At 42.0% G+C, this 12,867-nt stretch overlaps 1 protein-coding gene across 10 annotated transcripts in view; it reads left to right on the top strand.

Annotated features, from left to right (window-relative positions):
- STRADA (STE20-related kinase adaptor alpha) overlaps positions 4,862–12,867 on the top strand; it is a 30,986-nt gene continuing 22,980 nt past the window's right edge. For 3 of the 10 annotated variants that reach the window (XM_018065337.1, XM_018065333.1, XM_018065340.1), the window contains exon 1: positions 4,911–5,031. The gene's annotated coding sequence lies outside the window, so the exon portion shown is untranslated. The other 7 variants (XM_005693986.3, XM_005693985.3, XM_018065338.1 and 4 more) reach the window with 6 other exon arrangements.

Genomic DNA, 12,867 nt, shown 5'->3' with positions numbered 1-12,867 from the left:
TTGAGGAAGGAACTCTCGGGGGAGAGGCCCATCTGTTCTGCACGAGCATTTAGCTTGTTCAGATCTCTGCATTTTATAAATGCTTCCTACTGAGAAAGCATTTTCTAAGTCACTGCTTGTACCAGGTAATTTTTGCTGGGGCTGGGAAAGGGTTGGGTTTTTTGTGGGAGAGGGGTGGGTGGGTATTTTTTGTTGATGCTTTATGTGCCAGTGTGTTCCGAGGCAATAACAAGTTGCTGTGAAAACAGCATGTGCTGCCGCCTTTTTAACTGCATGGAAACTCTCCACATGGGTTTTTCTCTAGGTCAATGCAGAAATGTGTAAGCTGGGAGATGCAAATGAAATATTTTTTTTAACAGTTCATGAAATTAAGTTATTAAAGATAACAAAAATAAGATAAAGTTGAATTACTTAATGCTATATAATTCTCAAATTAGCCTTGTTTTACAAACCTTTAACCTGCGTTTTAGAAATCAAAGTTGATATGCTTAGCTATCTTTTGATTAATAAAAGCTTTCTTAAAGGTCCACACATTTGGACCATGGCAGCTAATTTTGTAATTTAAGTATTAATATGAACTACCTATGGACATATATTAAACTAATTGACAAAAGTCTCAGAGTGCCGCCTTTACTTTTCTGGGGTTTCCCTACAAGAGTATAAGCCCATAGGAATGTCCTTCTTGTTCAGTAAAAGTCAGCACTGAAATGCTTTTCCCTTAAAAGAGTTGGCACTGACAATAATCCTTTTGTTGTTTAGTTGCTAATTCGTGTCCAGCTCTTTGTGATTCCCTGGACTGCAGCACACCAGGCTTCCCTGTAATTGTTAGCAGGTTTTGGTTTTGGAGTTGGTTTTGTTTCTTGGCCTTGCTACACGGTTTGCAGGATCTTAGTTCCCCAACTGAGAATCAGACCCATGCCCTTGGCAGCAAAAGCATGGAGTCCTAACCACTGGACCCCCCTCCTAATTCCCACCAGTTGTTTATAGAATGTTTTCTATTTTTAGAGCCCTATTAACAGGCTTCTCCCCCAAAGTCTCCCACTAAAGTTAAGACACCATTGTCTCTCCTGTGACTGAGAGGACAAAGAAAGGAGAATGTTGTTGACTGTCACATGTTAGAAAACCACTAAGCCTTCCAGTCTTGTCTGCATTGCCTGGGCATTTAGCAGTACCACAACAAGTGCTGGACTGGAAGATAAAGACTTGGGTTTTAGTGCCAGCAAAACCAGTTACTAATCCTTTGACTTTGGGTAAGTCACTAACCTCTTTGAGTCTCGTTCTTCCTTCTACAAAGTAAGGATAGTAATTATTTTCTCTACCTGCCTCACATGTAGATCAACACCAAGAGGTAATACGTGCAAAATTCTCGTGTAAATGATAGCACTGTAAAAGTGTATCATCTAGGTTTATTCTCCAAGTGGTGTATTTTTGCTTTATTCTGTTTTGCTTTTCTTTCTCTCAGTGGAAACCAAGCAGATCCTTTCAGAGTTCTCTAACTTACAGATATAACGTGTGTCTACACAAAACATGACAGAGTTTATTTGGGGTGGGAGGCGGGTAGTTTACAATTCTGTTTCCTTAATGATAGAACCTTTCCTTGTCAGGCACCAATGTGAAACTTTTCTTTAAATGGGACAATTGGCATTCTCATTCCACCCATCCAATAGGAATTGGAAATAAGACAATTATTTAGACCAGTGTTGTACAGGGACCTATTGGTTTTGGTGCAAGGGATGAAATACTGTACGTTATCATTCCAGCTTATTTTTCTTTAAGTTCTGGCCTCTACTCATTTTAAATAATTTGAAAAGAGATAAGAGAGAGGAGACAGTTACACTCGTAAGAGTGGTTTCTATTACAGACTGCTAAAACAATAGTGAAAAATACTGCTTTTCTTAGTTTCTGAAATTTGGTGATGGGCCAAAGATATACTTATTTGCATTTGGATAAGTGTGATGGTTTTATCTTTGTGCAAGTTGAATGTCATCATCTCAGCAGTGACCTGAGAAATGATACAAATTTCAGAAAAAAGTTTTATGGTTTTTTAAATGGCAATCCACTCCAGTGCTATTGCCTGGAAAATCCCATGGACAGAGGAGCCTGGTAGGCTACCATCCATGGGGTCGCAAAGAGTCGGACACGACTGAGCGACTTCACTTAAAAGGAAGAACTTCATGTCTATTGCTGTATTGCTTTTAATGGATATTACTAGGTTTTATTTTCATCTTTTAAAATTAATTGTCCTCTTTCATTCCACCTATTTGCTTTTCCAAATAGTGTAACTTTTGTTTCTTTAAAAGACACCCAGGCCTTTTAAAGTATTTAGTTCCATATAAGTATTTAGGTTATTTGTTTACCAACTTTGCTTTCCCATCACATTTTCAACTTAAATGCTCAAATAGCTTTCTTTTGCTTTTTTCTTGCATGTACTTATATTACTTACCAAGGTTGAAGCAAAGCTAGAATTGAAGCCAGTTTTCTGCTTCAGGAAAGAGCTCTGGGCTTGTGGGTTGCGACCCAGGTGCTGTCGTAGTGCTGTAACAAGTCTCTTTCCTCATGTGTAAGTGGGCATCATCTACTCTCACCTTTCTGAAATGCCTGTTCAGAGGATCATATTAGATCATAGGTATAAAGTGCTCAGGACTTCCCAGGTGCCACTAGTGCTAACGAACCCGCCTGCCAATGCAGGAGACACAAGAGATGCAGGTTTGATTCCTTGGTCTGGAGGAAGGCCTGGCAACCCACTCCAGTATTCTTGCCTGGAGAATCCCAGGGACAGAGGAGCCTAGCAGGCTACAAATCCTTAGGGTCGAAAAGAGTCTAAGACACTACTGTAGTGACTTAGCACACATAAAGTGCTTAGACATATAAAATACTCTATAAATTAAATAATGCTGCTCAACTTGTTAAACTACACATCATAAGCACTTCCAGCTGTCTTTCCAGTATTCTAGGCAATTTGTTTTATTGTTCCCACAGTTAATTTATGTGCTGTCTTGAAGAGGGCATTGTAGTCAGTGCTCATCAGTCCCATCTCCATTCCTCTGGACTTCAAGCAGATTTCAGAAGTCTCCAGAAATCTTGAAGAGTTTTAGCCCTTATTATACATAAGTGAGAAGCATTACAAAGCTTGTGCACCCCAGAACTCTTAAGTCAAAAGCAAAGCAAGAAGACACTGAGTTTGTACACCTTAAAAATTGGCCTTTCATTACATCAGTTTTCTAAGTTATCTGGATTTAGGAGACCTTTCTACAAGGAAATTTGCTCCTTTAAACAGTCTAGACAGAAGATTCTCAAACTAGCTTTTGTGGGCAGTCATGAAGATGGTGAGATCTTTTAGCCCCCTTGATCGACTGACATCCAGCTAGAAAATGATGTAGCTACAGGGCTGGGTATCAGATGGGAAGTACTTCTTTATTTAAATTCCCTATCCTGGTGGCTGCATTAAATTTGGCATCTTTTCAGGCACTGACTCCTCTAGTACTCTTAGTTCCAAAGACTACATGGCAAAGGGGACGACTGAGGATGAGATGGCTGGATGGCATCACGAACTTGATGGACGTGAGTTTGAGTGAACTCTGGGAGATGGTGATGGACAGGGAGGCCTGGTGTGCTGCGATTCATGGGGTCACAAAGAGTTGGACACGACAGGGCGACTGAACTGAACTGAACTGAACGTGGCAAAATGATCTTTTCCAAAGAACATCACAAGGATTTTACTTCACTTTCTGCTACTATCTTGCTTTGTCAATTTACCAAGTTTGCTGTGGGTAAGGATCTTATTTGATAATGAGAGAATAGTGAGAATACTGCTTGGGAATGCTAAAGCAATAAGATCAGACTGATGTGTGCAAAATTCAGTAAGATCCTGAGTTGTACTGGAAAAAGTTCACATTGACTTAGGCATCAAATTTCCACCAGTCCGTTTGAATGTAGGTGAACTCACCCATCTTGGAAGTTAAACCGGTATAAATCTGTGTCAAGGATCTTAGATGGTGTAGATCCAATTTTGGATCCAGCCCACTACCACCCCCGCCTCCGTGAGAGGAGCAAGTCAGTGAAAAAAAAACGCGGGCTCACGGAAGTCTTGCTCCATCAACTCATTGCTTCATTGCTTTCTCAAGCCCTGCATCCCTTGGCTGAGGCTAGCCTCCCCAGAAAGGCAAACTTAACAGGTTTCTGCAAACAGCACATGTCTCAAAGTCGTGGGTACGGAAGGATTCAGGACAAAAAAAGATAGCTGAGCAGTTTTCTTCCCTTTATAGAAGGCGGCACAGAGAACGGGTGGGTTTCCCCTTTGTAGCTTGTCAGTCTGGTGCCCGAGAGGCCAAAGTGAGGGGTGTTTAAGACATCTTCAAAGAAAGTGCGAGACTGATTTTTCCTTAAGTCCTACCACAGGAAAGGAAAAAGAACCCGCCAAAAAGTAGCCAAGTCAGCAGCCAGCGTTGGTTTGCCTTCCTCTAGTCCCCTTGACTCTTTCTTCATTATTGAAATCATCCCACTTCCTTCCTCCTTCCGGGACCGAGGCTCACAGAGCCCTTTTCAGACCCCGAAGAAGACCACATCAAGGACAAGCTAGGTCTCTGGCTTCCACACGCGGGGACACAGGTTTCATCTGTTGGAGCCCGAATGCCCTCAGGTTTGCGCTGCGCGTAATCTGGTGAAAAACCCCGCCGCACTCGAGGAGACACAGGAACCACGCAGCTTCTCCACGAGCCTCGCCCGGGGCCAGGGGGCCGGGGCAGGGCGGAGCTTCCCCACGGGCCGCGCCCGAGCCCAGGGGCCGGGGCGGGGCGGGGCTTCCTCTCCCGCGCGGGGCGGGGCGGAGCGTCCCCACTTGCCGCGCCCGGGCAGAGACTGCCGGGGCGGGGCGGGGCGGAGCTCTCCTCTACCAGCCCTCCCCGCGTCCCTCTACTGCGCATGGCACGCTGCGTACCTCCCTCCCAGCAACCGGCCTGGCGGCAGCGCGGCCTTAAACCAAGGAGGCGGAGCTGAGACTGGGCCGGGACTGCTTGCTAACTCCAGGACCAGGTACCGGGCTGGCGGGGGCCGCCTGGTGCGCTCCGGGGATCAGTTCCTCCTCGCCCTGACGCCGATTCCATCTCCTCAGGGGCGGGCCTTCATCGTAGCGGCCACCCTTCGCCGCCCTCGTCCTCCGCGGGCCCCCTTTACGTAAACCCGAATCCTTCTCGATTCCCGCAATGAGGGGCTGTAGCCCGAGAAGAGAATAGGCTTGGGCCTAGCCCGGAGACACCGCAGCGGAGTGGCCGGGCGGAAGAGGCGAGCGCCTGCTTTTCCTCTCCCCTTCCCCCCTGATTTCCAGGTGGGAAACCTGGGGCCCAGGTGACAGTTTGTCCTGATGTAGCGAAGAGGAGGCGTATCCTCTCCCCGCACCCCGCTCGCGCCCCCCTCACCCGCATCTCTTCCCAGGCGGCACAGGCAGCAGTAGGTGAAGCCCTCAGAAGGACAGAGCTCAGGAATTCCCTGAATCAGCCTAAACAGAGCTTCTAATTGTCTTGTTTTCCAAAATGCTTAAGTGCCCACAGCACCTTGGGGCGGAGATGCAGGATGGGGGTAGGGAGGTGAGCGCGAGGGAGGGGAGTGGTTAAATAAAATTGTTCAAGTTTTCAGGAAATGGGGAACCAACTTTTCTGCCCAGCCTTCTGCTAAGGTATCCTACGATATTCGAACTTCTTCCCAAAGAGGAAAAGACGTGCCAATTGATCCTTTTCTTATTGTAACATTTGTTGGGGTAGAACCGAATTCCAATATGTTTTTGTGGCATTAAGACAGTTTTTCATTGACTGATCTATGCTTTTCTGTAGAGATCCCCAACATTGTTTCTTGTCCCTGAAAGTTGAAGAAACCAAATCTTTTCTGATTATCTGCCTCAAGCCTATTCAGCCATAAGATAAAGTGTTGAACTGGTTAAATCTGTTGCCCTTTAACTAGATTTCTTAGAGGTGTTGTGACCCAAATGCAGTGTTTATAGTTGTAATCCCAGACGTGGAAGAAGTTTAGAAAACCAGTGACAAAAATAGGGGAAAAAGAAAAATTGATAAGGTAAATAAATTTTCCTTTCTATACCATTTAGCATCTGGTCAGCGTTATCAAATCAGATGATGCCTTTTCAGTCATTACATCTTTACACTCAGTCTTGAGGCTTCTCCCTAAGCTTCTCTGTTATCATTTACAGCTTCTAGAGCACAGGCTTTGGAATAGACCGACTCAGTCCTCTGTTACTTGCCTGTGTAACTTCGGTTACTGGTGGTGGTTTTTATTTTAGTTTTTTGGCCATGTCATACAGCATGTGGGATCTTAGTTCCCCACCAGGGATTGAACCTGCTCCTCCTGCAGTGACAGCAGGGAGTCTTAACCCCTGGACTGCGAAGGAAGTCCCATCTCTGTGTAATTTGGGCATTTAACCTGAGTCCTAATTTCCTGATCTGTAAAATGAGGATCACTAATAACTTATTGTGAGCTGATCTCCATGAAGCATTTAGCACAGATGCTGGCACATGCTAAGTTCACCATAAGTGTCTGCTGCTTTATTCTCACTATTATTAATTTAACAGACACAAGAGTGTCCATATTAAGTGTTGGTCACAGTCGCCCCTGGGAATGCTGTTCCTTGTTGTAAACAAGATGCATTCCCTGCCTCCACAGACTCTAGTGACAGAAAATGATAAATAGGCCGTTGGGAGAGTGGTATGTCTAAGGATTGAATACACAGGTCAAGCATCTAACCCGGGTGGGGTGGGGCAGTCTGATAGGACTTCCTATAGCGAAAGGACAGGCAAAAGATGAATAGGTTGGAAAAGTGTAAGTGGTCCCCGAGGGGAAGCAGGGTCTTTAAAGTTTATTCTTTGGGTTCCGTTTCCTACCTGCCTTTGAAGATGTGCTCAGTTGTACCCAACTCTTTGTGGCCCCCATGGACTGTAGCCCGCCAGGCTCCTCTGTCTGTGGAATTTTCCAGGCAAGAATACTGCAGCGGGTTGCCATTTCCTGCTGCAGGAGATCTTCCTGACCCAGGAATCAAATCCTTGACTCTGTCTTCTCCTGCATTGGCAGGTGGATTCTTTACTATTGCACCACCTGGGAAGTCCATTGCCTTTCATGCTCCATGTCCTAAAAGAAGCTCCATGTCCTAAATATGAACTTATCCCAATGCTTACTTCCCAGCTTTCTGCTTTTCTCTCAGCATTTTCTTCTGAAGTGAATTTCTGTCACTCGTACAGCTTTAGCTGCTGACTCCCAAGTCCACAGAGCCATCTCTAACCCCTCTTTTAAGCATCAGCCTTACTTTTCTAACTAAACGCTATTTCCACTTGGGATATAAAACTGGTTTCTTAACTGCAGCATAACTTAAAAACTCAAACTCATCTTTCCACGAAAATAACTTCCATCTCTGACTTTTCCTGTTTTGTCTTTGACACACTACTCTTCGCAGTTACTCAGGCAAACACACAAAAAAGTCATCAGAGTTGTTCACAGGTAGAACAGGTTCCCTGATTAGGTAGTGAGTTTTCAAGCAGAGACTCCAGGTGTTTATAAAGCTGTTCTACCAAAGAGTGGCGGATAGACTCAGTGACTTATGGTGTCCTTACTAACTTATTTTTCTTTGTCCTTATCCGTCTGTTTTTTTAATTGGAGGATGATTGCTTTACAATGTTGTGTTGGTTTCTGCCTTACAACAACATGAATCAGTCATAATTATATATATGTATCCCCTCCCTCTAGAGCCTCCCTCCCACCCATCCCCATCTATTTCTCAATATTCTTTCTGCCGCAGGCTCATATCACCACAGATGTGGCCCAGAATAATTGTATTCCCTCTTTTTCTTTTTTTAATTATACTGGTTTCTAACTAACATTCCTTTCTCTGGTTTTTTTTCACCTCCCTCCTCTCACATCTCTTAGCAGATTACATAGCCCCTCACAACCTTCAGTTCAGTCGCTCAGTTGTGTCCAACTCTTTGGAACCCCATGGACTGCAACACTCCAGGCTTCCCTGTCCATCACCACCAACTCCCAGAGCTTGCTCAAACTCATGTCCATCGAGTCAGTGATGCCATCCAACCATCTCATCCTCTATCGTCCCCTTCTCCTCCCAGCTGAGACACCAGGGAAGCCCCTCACAACCCTAGCCCACCTGAAAAAAAGAATGGAAATATGGCTGATTTTTTTTCTAGATCTTCAAAAGCATATCTGAGTATTTATGTTAGTAATTTTATTTTGAAAATCAGCTTTGTTCAGATATAATTTACCTGTAACAAAATATACCTATATCAAGTGTACAATTTGTTGAGTTTTGACAAGTACACTTACATAACCACCATTCAATAAAGATAGAGAACTTCTCCATCACCCTGAAAAGTTCTTGTGTGTCTCTTTGAAGTTGGTCCCTTATCTTACTGTTGGGTCCAGGCAACCAAGACCTGCTTTCTGTCGTACTTTTGCTTTTTCTAGGATTTTACGTGAATGGAAAGAGTGTGTAGATTTGTGTCTTACTTTTCCCCCTTAACCTGAAATTGTTGCCTGTATCACCAGTTTGTCCCTTTTTATTGCTGAGTAGTATTACATTGGTGTCTGTTCAGTTCAGTTCATTCGCTCAGTTGTGTATGACTCTTTGCGACCCCATGGACTGCAGCACGCCAGGCCTCCCTGTCAATCACCAACTCCCAGAGTTTACCCAAACTCATGTCCATTGAGTTGGTGATGCCATCCAACTATCTCATCCTCTGTCATCCCCTTCTCCTCCTGCCTTCAATCTTTCCCAGCATCAGAGTCTTTTCAAATGAGTCAGTTCTTTGCATCAGGTGGCCAAAGTATTGGAGTTTCAGCTTCAGCTTCAGCCCTCCTAATGAACACTCAGGACTGATCTCCTTTAGAATGGACTATTTGGATCTCCTTGCAGTCCAAGGGACTCTCAAGAGTCTTCTCCAACACCACAGTTCAAAAGCATCAATTCTTTGGTGCTCAGCTTACCTTATAGTCCAACTCTCACATCCATACATGACTACTGGAAAAACCATAGCCTTGACTAGACTGACCTTTGCTGGCAAAGTAATATCTCTGCTTTTTAATATGCTGTCTAGGTTGGTCATAACTTTCCTTCTAAGGAGTAAGCGTCTTTTCATGTCATGGCTGCAATCACCATCTGCAGTGATTTTGGAGCCCCCAAAAATAAAGTTTGACACTGTTTCCCCATCAGTTTGCTATGAAGTGATGGAACCAGATGCCATGATCTTAGTTTGCTGAATGTTGAGCTTTAAGCCAACTTTTTCACTCTCCTCTTTCACTTTCATCAAGAGGCTCTTTAGTTCCTCTTCACTTTCTGCCATAAGGGTGGTGTCATGTGCATATCTGAGGTTATTGATATTTCTCCTGGCAATCTTCATTCCAGCTTGTGCTTCCTCCAGCCCAGCATTCCTCATGATGTACTCTGCGTATAAGTTAAATAATCAGGGTGACAATATACAGCCTTGACGTACTCCTTTTCCGATTTGGAACCAGTCTGTTGTTCCATGTCCAGTTCTAACTGTTGCTTCCTGACCTGTACCACATTTTTAAAATCTATTTACCAGTTGGTAGATGCTTGAATTGTTTTCAGCTTGGGGCTATTTTGAATATGCTTTTATGAACATTCATATACAAGCTAATGAGAAGATATGTTTTCATTTCTCTTGAGTAGATGACCTAGAGCAGAATTATTGAGTCATAAGAAGCTATTAAACTATTTTCCAGAGGGGCCGTAGTTGTTTGCATTCCCACCAGCAATGTACGAGAGTTCCAGCTGGTTGATGTCGTTGTCAACACTTAGTATTGTCAGTCTTTATGTTTAGCTGTTTTGATGGGTGTTTAATGGTATCTCATTGTGGTTTTATGTTAATTTCCCTGATGACAAGTAATGTTGAACATCATTTCATGTGCTTAGTGGCCACTCCTTTATCTTCTGTTCAGATGTGTTGCCATTGTTTAAACTGGGTTATCTTATTGAGTATAGAAATTCTTTATATATTCTGTATATAAAGTACTTTGTAGATACACACACGCACGCACGCACGCACGCACACAGAGTATGTTTTCTCCCAATCTTTTCAGTTTCTTAGTGGTGTCTTTCTAAGGCAGACATTTTAAATTTTGATAAAGATTAATTTGTCATATTTTTCTTTTATGTTTTATGCTCTTGATGTTCTATTTTTGAATCTCTACTTATCCCAAGATCATGAAGATTTTCTCCTCTCTTTTCTTTAGTAGTTCTAACTTTTTCTTTAGTTCTATGATCCATTTCAAGTTAATTTTTGTGTGCAGTATAAGGTCAGCATTGAGGTTCGTTTTTTTCTAAATAAATATCAAGTTGTATCTAGACTGTTTTTCCCCATAAAATTACTTTGGTCATTCTCTTGAAAAGTAATTGACCATATATGTATGGGTCTATTTCTAGGTTCTCTGTTCTGTTTCATTGACCCATATATCTATCCTTAGACCAAAGTACACCATCTTGATTATTTTAGCAATAAAGTAAGTCTGGGGTTCAGGTAATAAAAGTCTTCTGACTTTCTTTTTCAAAATTATTTTGGCTATTTTAGGTCCCTCATATTTCCATGTAAATTTTAGCCTGAGCTTATCAATTTCTTTTGAAAGTCTGCTGGGATTTTGATAAGCATTGCACTGAATCTGTAGATCAGTTTGGAGAGAATTGACATCTTAATAATACTGAGTCTTCCAATTTATGAACATGGCATATCTTTTAGCTAGATCATCTTTAATCTCTCTTAGCAGTGTTTTATCATTTTACAGGTCTTACTCATAGTTTATTAAAATTATTCCTAATCATTTTATGTTTTCATTGGTTTATTGATGGTATTTTTAAAATTTCATTTTCTGATTGGTTGGTGCTATATATAGAAATACAACTGGGTTTTATAATCGATCTTTATAAATTAATTTTCTTTATAAATTAAATGATTTTTCTTATAGAATACTTTGGTTTCTACGTAGGGCTTCCCTAACAGCTCAGTTAGTAAAGAATCTGCCTGCAATGCATGAGACCCCGGTTCGATTCCTGGGTTGGGAAGGGATAGGCCACCCACCCCAGTACTCTTGGGCTTCCCTTGTGGCTCAGCTGGTAAAGAATCCGCCTGCAATGCAGGAGACCTAGCTTGGGAAGATCCCCTGGAGAAGGGAAAGGCTACCCACTCCAATATTCTGGCCTGGAGAATTCCATGAACTGTACAGTCAGTGGGGTCTCAAAGAGTCAGACATGACTGAGTGGCTTCCATTAGATTTCTATGTATACAGTCTTGTTATTTATGAATAAAGAATTTTACATCTTTTTTTCCCGTATGTATGCCTTTTATTTCTTCTTGCCTTTTTGCATTGGCCAAGACCACTATTACAGTGTTGAAAAGAAGTGATAACGTTTTTGCTTTATTTCTGTCCTTAGAGGAAACTCGTTCATTCTTCTTACTATTAATAGATGTTAGCTATAAATTTTTTATATGTATCTTTTACCAAGTTGACTTGTTAAATCCCATTTCTATCCTATTCTTTTTTGACTATTCCTAGTTGACTAATTAAGAGGTTTTTTTAAAAAAAACTTGTGGCTTAGTTTTGAATTTTGTTAGATGGTTTTTCTCCATCTGTTGAAATGATTGTATTTTTACTTGTTTACTCAGTTAATAAGATAAAATTACATCATTTTAAAAAATTCCTTAAAATTGGTTGTTCTTTATTTGCAAGCAGCTTCACAAACAATTTTGTGTATGTTGATTCATTTTTTAATGTTAAACTGATTTTTTATTCCTGAACTAAATCCTCTTTGGTCATGATGTATTATGCTTTAGCCATTCTAGATATAAATTCTTAACTATAAATAGCAAACATAAAACAAAATCAGGATGATATGAAAAAACATACATTTGAGAAGTGGCAAAAGGTCCTGGGAATGGGTAACAAAAATATGAAACTTAGCAAAAAGGTTGGAAAATAAACTTTGAAGAAGTTTCCTGGAAAGTAGAAAGTTGTAGGAGTGAAATATAACTTTAGTGGATAATCCTAGAAGTACATCTTTAACTATTAGAATTTCTGTTGCTGTTTCTTGCTACAAAAATAATATTCCCCAGAATTGGAAGACCCACATTTCCACATTAAAAAGGCTGAATACTTTGTAGCTAGTCTAGATTATAGCCAGAGGATGGAGGGCCTCAGGAAGGCAGTCCCCAGGGAAAAATTACAATGAATGAGTTTGAGTGTATGGAAAAATACATTGATAAGACTAATAGTAGAAATGTTGAGGTATTTGGAAAAAGTTAATAACTACATGGAAAAACAAGCAAGTGAAAAAATGAGGCAGTTATTAACTCTGCTGGGGGTGGGGTGGGAGAATGAGTGTATAAGACAAAAGACATAGTCGTCTCTAACTGTCTGCCTGTGCTAAGAACCAAGTCCTCGGGCTTTCCAAGTGGCACTAGGGGTAAAGAACCTGCCTGCCAACGCAGGAGACATAAGAGACTCCTTAGGAGTTCGATCCCTGGGTCACGAAGATCCCCTGGAGGAGAACGTGGCAACCCACTCTAGTATACTTGCCTGGAGAATCCCATGGACAGAGGAGCCTGGCCAGCTACAGTCCGTGGGGTCACAAAGAGTTGGACACAACCGAAGCAATTTAGCACACAAGAACCGTGTTGGTGTAGTCATAGTAATGTAAATTTGGACCATGGTTTTAACCAGAATTTATGTCAGAACTATGTTGGGAGAATGAAGGCAGGAAAGTAGGGTGCAGTTGATGTAGGAGAGCCTAGTTTTCACCTACCATGGTGGGAAGTTAGTAGATAAATGTCTAAAATGGGTAAGTCATCACAT

This window comes from Capra hircus, chromosome 19 (assembly GCF_001704415.2).
Source record: "Capra hircus breed San Clemente chromosome 19, ASM170441v1, whole genome shotgun sequence".
NCBI lineage: Eukaryota > Metazoa > Chordata > Mammalia > Artiodactyla > Bovidae > Capra > Capra hircus.
This window is presented reverse-complemented; position numbering and strand designations above follow the sequence as displayed.